Genomic DNA, 8,881 nt, shown 5'->3' with positions numbered 1-8,881 from the left:
GTTTCTGTCTCTGGGCCTTTGTCACTCTTAATCCTGGCGAGTTTAATGGGGGAAATGTGTGTCTGCTGACTGCTCTGCCTGCTGGTCCCTGGGTGAGCCCCACGCACTGGGGCCTGAGGGGTGCTTCCTTCTCCCAGAGCCTAGAGGTCATGAAGTCATTAAAAAGGAGTGAAGCTTTTACTTGGAAAGAAATAAAGAAACTCCGAATTTGAGAAAGTGAGTTATCAGCACCAAATGTCTAGCTTAACCTTCTGGTAGCAAAGACAGTTTTTTTGTTTTTTTTGGTTTTTTTTCCTGTAGGTTCATTCTGCAGGCAGGCAGCGCCCAGAGCATCACCCCTGCTCCTTTAGTGAAAATGCAGCTATTCCCCAGACCGAGACTGGCACCCTGGGACCGGCCTCCCCTTCGGTGATCTCCGGACAGGATACACAAGAGGCCCCCTGAGGGTGGTAACAGGCCCTCTTCACTGTAGCCAGGCTACAAGGACCTCTGTTTCAAAGACCTTCCTGGGCTAAGGTGAGCAGGGCTTAGAAGCCGTGCCTTTGGCCCAGGCTCCTGCTTTGCTCTTAGCCCCCGAGGCCACAGGCTAGGACTCTCTCCTAGAGAAGGCCTGGGGCCTGGCCAGCTATTTCTGGAAATGGAGTTGTGTGTGGCCTCACTTGGTCACTTCCCTGGGCAGTGTGCAGCCAGTGGGCAGGGTACAGATAGCTGATGAACAAGCCCTAAAGATGGGCTCCCAGCTTGGCCTGGCTGTGGGACCTTAGGCGTTTCTTGGCCTCCCTTATTTTATGGCTGGGGAAACTGAAGCTTTGAGGACAGAGGCAACTTGCCAAGGGTCTGCACCCCACAGCACGGGCTGCATTTGCCACCCTGAATGGGGGTCCCTTCCTCAACGGCCAAGGAGGGCTGTCTTCCAAGCCAGTATCTAATTCCCACAGGAAAACCTAATCTCGACATAACTCCACACACGCCGTACAGCTTGAGCCTCTGTCCCCTACGGGTGCGGCCGTCCTGCGCCCTGGCTGGGGATGGGGACAAGCACACACACACACACACACACACACACACACACACACACACACGCTCTTAAGCTGAATACCTAATCCTGCACAAAATGCTGGATCTTTCCAACCACCCGCTCGTTCCTCCTTTGGCCCACAGAGCTCCCCTGTGACTTCCACAGAAATCTTCGCTGCCATAAAAATAGACTCCTCAGGCATTTGGATGCAGAGCTCTCACTCTCCTTCTAAATTGAGGAACTCATTCTAATATAGTGTTAGCTGCACAGTCGTGAAAAGAGAACGCAAGGGAGGGAGTGGAGCAGGGGACAGGAGGCCTGGCTCCTTTGCCAACCGTGACTTCTAGGCCTGGGCCTTGGGGCCTTGGGCCTGGCAACTGGGACGCTACTCACCTGACCGGTCAAAAGATACTCGCGGTGCAACCTTCCTGCCCTGTTGCTGGGAATGGAAACTGGTGCAGCCACTATGGAGAACAGTATGGAGGTTCCTCAAAAAACTAAAACTAGGGGTTTCCCTGGTGGCGCAGTGGTTGAGAATCCGCCTGCCAGTGTGGGGGACGCGGGTTTGAGCCCTGGTCCGGGAGGATCCCACATGCCGCAGAGCAGCTGGGCCCATGCCCACGGATGCTGAACCTGCGCTCTGGAGTCCGTGAACTGCAGCTGCTGGGCCTGCGTGTCACAACTGCTGGGGCCCGCGCACCTGGAGCCCATGCTCCGCAACAGGAGAGGCCACCGCGGTGAGAGGCCAGCGCGGCCCCGGTGAAGACCCAATGCAGCCAAAAATAAATAAATAAATTTATAAAAAACCCAAAAAACTAAAAAACTAAAAATAGAGTTGCCATATGAGCCAGCAATCCCACTCCTGGGCGTATATCCAGAGAAAAGCATAATTCGAAAAGATACACACACCCCAACATTCATAGCAGCACTATTCACAATAGCCAAGACATGGAAACAACCTAAATTTGTTGTCAACCTTTGACAGATGAATGGATAAAGAAGCTGCAGTACATATACACAATGGAATACTACTCAGCCATAAAAAAGAACGAAACAATGCTACTTGCAGCAACATGGATGGACCTAGAGATTATCATACTGAGTGAAGTAAGTCAGACAGAGAAAGACAAATACCATATGATATCACTTATACGTGGAATCTAAAATATGACATAAATGAACTTATCCATGCAACAGAGAGACTCATAGACATAGAGAACAGATTTGTGGTTGCTGAGAGGGAGAAGGGTGGGGGAGGGATGGATTGGGAGTTTGGGGTTAGCAAACTATCATATATAGCATGGATAAACAACAAGGCCCTACTGTATAGCACAGGGAACTATATTCAATATCCTGTGATAAACCACAATGGAAAAGTATATAAAAAAAGAATGTGTATATGTATAACTGAATCACTTTGCTGTACAGCAGAAATTAACACAACCTTGTAAATCAACTATACTTCAATTAAAAAAAAAGATACTCCCAGATGAGGACATGCCCTTTGGAAACATGGCTCTAGACATAGACCATCAAAAGTTTGGAAACCATCAAACCTAATCATCCCCTCAACTTTTATATTACAAACGTGCCTACTGAGGCTGAGAGAATCAGGTCAGGTCAACACACATTTTTCTGACTCTCTCCAGAGACTGACAGCCCCAACTGAGGGCTCCTTCCCCAACAGAAACATGAAGGCATCACCATACCAGCCCCTTAGGCTTTCCTGACGAGTCAAGCAGTGGCCTCTACCTGGAGCTTTCTGCAGGCAGACCTGGGGTGAGCAACCCAAGCCTATGGGACTCGTTCCAGGGTCAAGTTGCTCTATTTGACACCCCCCCGCTTCCTGGTAATCATATCCATGAAGCTGATGGGAGTTAGTTCTCCCAGACCATGTGCTCGTTTCAAAGACCATCCAGGGCTCTGGGGCACGCTTGGGCAAAGCAGAACCTCAGCGAAGTTAAGGCTGGGAGTGTCACGGCCAAAGGTCCCAGCTAACATCAGGTTTGGGGCAAATCAGGCAGATTGGACCCAGCAGGCAGAGACCAGACTGCACCCCTCAGGCCCACCAGCCTGGCAGGAATAGGAAAGCATTGGCAACTCTGCTTGCCCTCACCCTAAGGCATCTCAAGCCACGTTGTGGGGACTGATACCTGTCTTGTCTCAAAGTGTTGGAGAAGATGAGCTAGGTTAGCGGTTTCTACTTCCTTCAGTGTCAGTTCACTGCGATTGGTGGATTCCAATCACAGATGCCCATCTGGAAAGGGAGGGGATTCGGGGGAGACAGGAAGCAGGAGAAAGAAGCGCATCATTCCGCTGGATGCCAGTCAGGGCGGTGCCTGTGATCTGCCCGCAAGGTGTGGCTGCAGAGACCCCCAGAGCTGCCCATCCTCCTGCCTGCCCGGGGCCCCGCAGGCCTTCTGTGGATGGGCCCTCTCCCTGTTTGCCCCCATGCTTCAGCTCAGAAAATGGGTGTGTATTTGGCGGGGTGGGGAGGGGTGGGGACAGGCACAGAAACTGGCTTGGAGCAGCCAAAGGCCTTCCACGTGAAGACACAGGGAGTCGATTGCATCTGAGTGATTTTAGGGGCCCCTCGCCGGCTGATGGAAGCCGCAGCCAGGGAGGCCTGTTTCTCATCACACATCTCAGAGAGGAGAGAATGTCTCATCATAGGGGAGGGTTCAAGCGAGGACTAAACCACCGTGTGCCAGGGAATGCCTCCCAGGGGTAGGAGGCCGAAGGCCAGGTGCTTGGGGGCCCCTCCCTGGGATGGTGAGAACGCGCAGCTCCCGGGCCAGAGCCAGCCCCCTGGCCAGTCACCATTTTGCAGCTCTGCAGCCCCCAGCATGAGTCTGGGTTGCCATGGATTTCTGCAAGCCGTCTTCCCCAGGGCTCCCTGTGTGCATGGTGGCTCTACCTGATCCAGTCCAGAGAGGGGGTGGCGGGTTCCATCCCAGGCCCCCGGGGAAGGTGGTCTAGGCCTACCTTATGACGTGTAATAAGAACTGGAACAGGCTCCAAAGGGCTCCACAAGCCTGGGGCAGTCTTGATGTTCCTAGCCACAGTGGAGGCTTGGGACACCAAGGCCTTGCAGTTGTCAGATTGGTCTGGAATCTATGCCCCACTGGGGACATGTTGATGACAACATGGATGGACCTAGGGATCATCATACTGAGTAAAGTAAGTCTGCCGTTGTGGAAAGGCAGTTTCTTGCTTGCTTTCTCACTTTCTTTTCAGTTCACACATTTTGGCTTCAGTATTCCCTTCACAAAGAACTTCTGTCCTTAGCAGCCATAAGATAAACTTCTTCTTTCTTCCTCTCTTGCCAGCCTGTACCATCAAGGGTTCCAATATGCCTCAGAGGCCAGCCTGAACCTGGCACGAGATGCCTTTTTCTCTGACCTCCTCCTCCTTGACTTTGAGTTCATGTATGGCTCAGGGCGGCTGAATAATGACCCCCCCCAAGATGTCCCCATCCTAATCCCCAGAATCTGTGAATACGTTACCTTACATGCCAAAGGTAATTTGCAGATGTGATAAGTTAAGGATCTTAAAAGATGGAGAGTGATCCTGGATGATCTGGGTGGGCTCAGTGGAATCACAGGGGTCCTTAAAGAGGAAAGAGAGAGGCAGAAGAGTCAGAGAAGGAGATGTGATAATGGAAGCAGAGGTCAGAATGATGCCTCGCTGGCTTTGAAAGTGGAGGACGGGGCCACAAGCCAATGAATGCAGTGGCCTCTGGAAGCTGGAAAGGGCCAGGAAATGATATTCCCCTAGGGCCGCTAGCCTGGGCACCATCCTGCCCACACCTTGATTTTGGCCCAGTGCAACTCATTTAGGACTTCTGACCTCTGAGACTATAAGATAATAAATGTGTGTTGTTTTTAAGCCACTAAACGTGCGCTAATTTGCTACAACAGCAGTAGGAAACGGATACAGTGGCTAACGGTGTTCAAACGCCGACCAGACACACAGCCAGCAGCTGTCGCTGGTTGAAACTAATGTGCTATAGTGGACAGGGTAGGCAGGCAACCCCGAGTTCAAATCCCAACTCCTCTGCTTCCTGGGAGTGGGGCCTTGGGTAAAGTCACTTCACTTCTCGAGCCTCAGTTTTCTCATCTGTAAAATGGCAAAATAAAATCACAATTTGCAAGTGTGTAGTTGAGTTAATAGCATTGTACCGACACCGATTACCTGCTTTTGATAGCTGTACCAAGGTAACATAAGATGTTACCACTAGGGCAGCTGGGCAAAGGGTATGTGTGAACTCTCTGTACTGCTTTTGCAACTTCTCTAAAATAATGTCCAATTTGAATATATTTACCAATTTGAATTGAAATTATTTTAAAAACTTTAAAATCACAATCCTTAGGGATATTGTCAGGGTGGTAGTTAAGTTCTTAGTAGAATGAACAAACAGTACCAGCTGCGACTAATGCCTGCCGTTGCTGTTAGATGACAGGCTGCCTTCAGAATCATTACAGAAAAAGCACTTTCTTCATGGGTGAACCCATCAAAAATACCATATAAGCAGGGAAGAAAGGATATAGTACTGTATGAGATCCTTGCCAGGTCTGGGTTGGAATTGAACTAGTTGGTGTCAGACACAGCTCAGGTGAAGAGAGCTGGGTGCTCATGGGGCATTTCGTTCTGGGGGAGCCTTTCTGCCACCGGTCTGGCCTGGGGTAGGACAGTCATCACCCCACTAGAGCAGCGCAGCCCTTGCTCCCAACCACTTGGCCCTCGCAGGATGCATGTTGGCCAGAGGTGATCCCGCAGGTTTCTTTGAACATTCTTTGTCCACAGACTCTTGTTGGCCTTTTCTTTCTTAACATAAGCAGTTTATCATGCAGCTCCCAGGACCTGGAGGGATATTTGCTCTTTCACCAAGATTCTTTGCTTTTAAAAGCCCCATTGTGCATTCAGGGCCCTTAAACTAGGAACAGACTGCCTCAGTCTAGACGTGCGCCTCCCAATCTAGGAAGAACTCCGCGGACCGGAAGGCATTCGGCAGCCTCCCAGGCAGCTCGAGCCCTGTCGACCAGGCCCTCAGGTAGCAGGGGTTCCCAGTGTTCAGAAAGCACAGGCCTAAGGCAGGCCTCCCTGTCCCCTTCATTCAGACTGAGAGAGGAATGCCCAGAGGAGGGCCGGGGCCCAGGTCCCCAGTGGGGCTGACAAGGTCCCGCCCGAGCTGGCCCTGCCCTGTCACCCCTCCAGGGCTCGCTTCCAGGCCCTCTAACCTTACTGTTCTCCACCCTCCCGGGCACATTTGGCCGTCACCAATCCCCTATCCCATCCTTCCAAACACAGGCACACGTGGCCTTTCCATCTGGCAACATGCCACTCCTCCCGGGTATCCTCCAAAGTCACCTGCCTCAGGCCGAGTGGGCTGGCCCTGCTCGGGGGACTCCTGTCCCCTCCCGGCACTCAGCACGCTGGACTAAGATTGTTTGAAGACCTGCCTCCCCATAGGTGGTGGGTTCCTCGAGAACACAGCCCAAGCCTCCGCCCCCAGCTCCTGGCACAGGAAATGGTGGTGAAGTGGACGAGGGAGCGAGCGAGTGTGTGTGCGGGGTTCGGGGGGCTGAGGGAGCGTGGAGCCCCGGCCACTACAGAAGCCCGATTCAGGAGTTCTCTCCAGGGCCACCTTTCATTTGTCGCATTCATAGGCAAGGATTCAGGAGTGAAATGAGACAGATTTCTATCCATGGCATGACTAATGCAGGGGCTTTTTTACTGTCGATTACAAAAATAGCCCAAATGTGTGGAGGCCCCCTAGGGATGGATGACATCATTCTAGCCTCTGTGAAGTCGGCTGCTTTTGGGGGGGAAGTTACATTGTTATTAGCTATTTTGACTATGTGGAGGAAAGGGTCCTTGGTGAAAGGCCAGCCTGCATCTTCCCACCGGCCCAGGTCCCAGAGGCTGCAGGTCCCACTGGCAAGGAGCAAGCACCAGATCCTCTGCCATCCGTCCCAGTCCTGGGGCCTCTGAGGGCAGTAGGGGGGCCTCTGGCTCCCAGGCCCTATGCCATGGCCCTGCTGGTACCAATGGGGTTCCCCATCCATCTACTGTCGGGGCAGAAGGGAAGAAGCTCTCCTTGGGGGCCTTCTGAGCAGCCTGACGCTCAAGCATCTTCACAAATGCATCTCCGAGCCCCTCTGCAAGCTGCTGCAGAGACAGGCAGGGAAGGACCGTCTCAGAGAGCCTCGCCGAATGCCGGCTCCAGCTCCACTGCAGTCAGTAGGCACAGGGCGAGGCCTCTGCTTTAAAAGAAACTTGGTTGTGATAGGGGACGTGAGGCTGCTCTATTTTCCTCCCTCAACAAAGGGCTTAAAATGCACCTGCTCTGCCACTTCCAATAGACCTGGCTGGCTTGAACTTCTTTTCCCAGATAAATCAATCCCCGGCAATCATCCCCCGTGAGGTGAACGGGAGGCAGCAGACTAAACAATCTTTGCGGGAGAGACAGGAAAGCGAGCCTGCTGCCCTGGGACTGCCAGCGGCAGGCACTCAGTGGGACCAAGGAGCTTGGCCCTGAGCTGAAGCCCCGGTCCCCAGTGTGGCGGTTTCTGGTGCCCAAAGGACAGCCCTGGTGCTGTGTCCTGCTATCCCACCTTTCAGTGTGTCTGCCCTGCTCACCTCCCAACTTTCTGGGCTTCCTTGTGTCTCCAAGGATGAGGCGGGAGAGAAGCCCCAGGAGAAAATGCCTGCGGCATGACGTCTCCCCCGCCCCCGGCCAGTAGAATGGGACATCAGGTGGGAGCCGGGAGCCTGGACCCAGAGCGGTGGGACCTGACTTCCAGACTCAACCCCTGCACCTACAGGCAGAGTGACCCCGGACAAACCTGATGATTTTTCTGGCCTCTTCTTCCCTGCTGTCAAATGGAGATGCAGCTCCTGGTCAGACCACCCCGTGGCTGCCCCCAGAAGAGCTGTTGCCCAGGGCCCTCCTAGGTTCTTGTTGGCTGGTGTTCTGGTCCCGGCAGAGACCGGCTGCTCCATCAGTGCCATTTTACAGAGAAGGAAACTGAGGCCCAGAGTAGGATGGGATTGGCCTGAGGTGCCCCCAGCCGGGAACCGACTTCCTCTCATCTCTCTGTCTTTTTTAAAATGAAGCTTTTAATTTTGATTTAATAGTAGATTCACATGCTGTTGTAAGACATAATACAGAGACAGCATGCACCCTTTACCCCCAGTGAGAGAGATCTCATTTTTGAAAGTGAGTCTGAGCTGGGGATGGGGTACATATGTGCACTAGTACAAGGGACAAGGGAACAAGGAAGATAGAAAAGGCTATTGTTCACTCAAAGCCAGGTCTGATATGCTTGATCCCAAGCTGAAACTGCAAAAAGAATCCTTCTCTTTTTGCAGCATCCAAAGCAATGGAAAAAGTGAATTCTGAGTAGCCCATGTTGCCCATTTGCCCATTTGGTTCCTCCCAGGCCTTCTCCTGTGCCACCCCTGCTCCTGTGCCCACTGCCCTGCACTTGAAGAATGGGGGGTCGCTGGACAGCCCAGCATCCCCCTGCATCAGAGACCTCCCCGCAGCCCCCAAGCAGGCAGCCGGAGATGTCCACACGGCTGCAACGCGGGCCTCGGGAATCACCAGCTTTCTGCGGAAACCTCGTTTCTGTCCTAGACCCCCACCCTCTCCCAAGTGCCTGCAGACACCCGCGATTTCCACCACCTGTCATTTATCAGGAGGACGGGCTCTCGACTGTCAGGCCTCAATGGTCAAGTCTCATCTTTATTTCCTCTGAGATTCCTAAATACCAGCAAGGGATTCGAGTTCATCTCGACAGACAACAGCACTTAAGAAACATTTTTAGCTAAAAAAAAAAAAAAAAAAAAAAAAGCTGT

General features: G+C 52.6%; 1 long non-coding RNA gene across 1 annotated transcript; it reads right to left on the bottom strand.

The window, feature by feature from the left end:
* Positions 1-3,154: 3,154 nt before the first annotated feature.
* LOC118889165 lies at positions 3,155-4,622 on the bottom strand. The gene is made up of 3 exons (XR_005018431.1): positions 4,525-4,622; positions 4,004-4,174; positions 3,155-3,275 (listed from the first exon to the last, which is right to left on the bottom strand). It is a non-coding gene; the product is annotated as an uncharacterized LOC118889165 (long non-coding RNA).
* Positions 4,623-8,881: the final 4,259 nt, after the last annotated feature.

Source organism: Balaenoptera musculus, chromosome X (assembly GCF_009873245.2).
Source record: "Balaenoptera musculus isolate JJ_BM4_2016_0621 chromosome X, mBalMus1.pri.v3, whole genome shotgun sequence".
In the NCBI taxonomy this organism is placed as follows: Eukaryota; Metazoa; Chordata; class Mammalia; order Artiodactyla; family Balaenopteridae; genus Balaenoptera; species Balaenoptera musculus.
The sequence above is the reverse complement of the archived record's forward strand: the minus strand, read 5'-3'. Positions and strand labels throughout refer to the sequence as shown.